At 42.6% G+C, this 2500-nt stretch overlaps 1 pseudogene; it reads right to left on the minus strand.

Annotated features, from left to right (window-relative positions):
- Nucleotides 1-2500, minus strand: part of LOC125041118 — an 11624-nt pseudogene that overhangs the window by 4323 nt on the left and 4801 nt on the right.

Raw genomic sequence — 2500 nt, forward strand, 5'->3', positions numbered from 1 at the left:
TGCTGGGATAACCTTTCGGCTAATAAAAAGTGACAGCAACACACTGTTACGAGCAGGTGCGCTTAATGATGGTTCTCGTGTGATTCGAAACAGTAATTAAATCCGATGCCATTTGCTATGGCGATCTTTATCATTATTAAGCGCCCATTAACATTGTTGATCAATTACCTCTGCAGTATGGTCTTGCAAGGGTCCGGATACGCCACTGTACCGAACTCCGAGACCACGATTCGATCGGCTTCTGTATTCCTCCTGTAGGTGTCACTCTGGAGGTACCTGGAAATGGAGAAATTCTGCATTACTGATATGTAATGGAGAAATAGATTATGTTTTCTTTCAATGATCTTAGTAATATTAATAAGTTAATAAGATAAATCATTGAATTTTAGATGACATGTGTGAACTAAAACGGTATGCTGTGTAAACTTGAAGGACATGACGAGCCCAAAACCAAACTGTCATGATTTTAAATCCAGAACTGCAAAGGAGATTAATTTCAGTTTATAATCTCGAAGAGTAAATCCTTCAAGTACTGATTCAGCTGTATGGGATCCCTCGTTGCGCGTTACTTTTTTTCGGTTTTATTGACATTTTGTTGAAGGTTTTAGTCTTCAGAAAAACAAGTACTGATAAGTGATAGCAGTAAGAAAAAAATAATTTTATTACAACATCAGTCTAACTTAAAAATATATATATATATATATATATTGTCATCGGGTTTTAGTCTGCAGGATATCAGCAGTTACTGATAAGCGTTAACAATACAAAAGAGCAGCATTTTCAAAGAGATTACGCAGATATGTAATCTCATCACTCTGGCTGACCTTGACTGGTAGGTGACCTTTCCGGAGGCGATGTTGAACTGGTGGAGGTAGGCCGAGCCATCGAACAGGTGGTTGAAGCGGGTCTTTCCGTACTGGATTCTTCCGGGCCCGTTTCGGGTCAGCCGTCCGCTCAGCCACTTCGGCAAGCGGCCTGGAAAGTGGCATTGACCTTATCAGTAATGCAAGTCAATGACCTGATTTCCTCTGATCGAATGTCGCGTCAGAGCCTATTCCTGTAAATTAGCATCTGGAGTCTGTAAGTGTTGCTTGCAAGCACGACTTCCTCGTTCCTTATTGGTCTTAAGTACCCCAAGTGATCGACGCTTGATGGGAGAAAACGACTTCAGATCCCGGGAGATTGGCTGCGACGCCTGCGCACGTGCGAGGGGCGAGCCGGAGTAAATTCCCCAAGAGACACGAAAAGGACGGAACCACTCGCACGTCTTTAAAATCCTATCCACTTAAGAGCTACTCACACACTTACGCCTGGGGGAAGGAGAGTAAATAACGTAAGGGAACTCGCAGCTCTTCTGAGTTCGACGACTCCTCTCCCGCCTCCACTCCGTCTGTTACACTCCCCGCGTCAAAGTGACTTTCGTTTTTGTATTTGTTAAACTTTTAGCAGTTTCTTATCGCTGGCCTTTTATGACGTTGGGATATAGCTGTTGGTGTTCCTTTGTATATGGTTGTATGTGCAATTTGTAAAAGCCTTTGTTCGTGATTTTTTTCATAGCATTTCAACGTATTTTATTTTTTTATTTTTGATCTGTTGCATGGACTATTTTATACATATAAGCTGTGTAATAACTGGTTTACATTCTCATAACCTTGATGCAAATGAATCCAGGCATGAACGAAAATGTGACTCTTGTTGCTACCCAGTAGATATTTGAGCCGCGTATGAATCACCGCCTGTCATGAGGACACGACTGAGGCCATGATCTTCAGCACGTTCACCTGCATGACACAACCCAGCAACTGATCATCTACGAGGATCAGGATAATCGCATTCCACGACCCTCCCTTCTCCTCCCTTAATGATGACTAGCAAGAACTGTAAGGATGTTAATAACGTCGTGCTGCCCTACCCACCCCTAAGCCTGGGTGTCACGCCTGTTAAAGTTATCCTATTGTCAAGAGCAACGCTATGTACTTGCATGAGAAGCTCCTGTGACAGCCCTTCTCGCTTCCCATATCCCTTTTATAACGCTTTCTCATCTCTAACCATCCTTCTAACCTCTGTCTTTCTCACTTTCCATATCCCTTCTCCTTATCCTATCTTTTCTCTGTTAATTCTTATAACTCCCTATTCACTTCATATTTCCTCTTTCTTTATCGTATCCATTCCTCTATTTATCCTTCTAACTCCCTTTCCAATCTCTTTCTGATCCCCCCTCTCTATCCTATCCATTCCTTTATCCATCCTTTTATCCCCTCCCTCCCATGTCCCATCTCCTTATCCTATCCATCCAACTACCCTCCCCATCCGTCCCTGTACCAGTTCCTAAACAAACCACAAAACATGTTTAAAAAAAACAAAAGAAACGTAGCATCCCAATTCTTAAGTTTCCTCTTTACGCAAAAATCTTCCCTCTGAGAGAGAGAGAGAGAGAGAGAGAGAGAGAGAGAGAGAGAGAGAGAGAGAGAGAGAGAGAGAGAGAGAGAGAGAGAGAGAG

Source organism: Penaeus chinensis, chromosome 30, assembly GCF_019202785.1.
Source record: "Penaeus chinensis breed Huanghai No. 1 chromosome 30, ASM1920278v2, whole genome shotgun sequence".
Taxonomy (NCBI): Eukaryota; Metazoa; Arthropoda; class Malacostraca; order Decapoda; family Penaeidae; genus Penaeus; species Penaeus chinensis.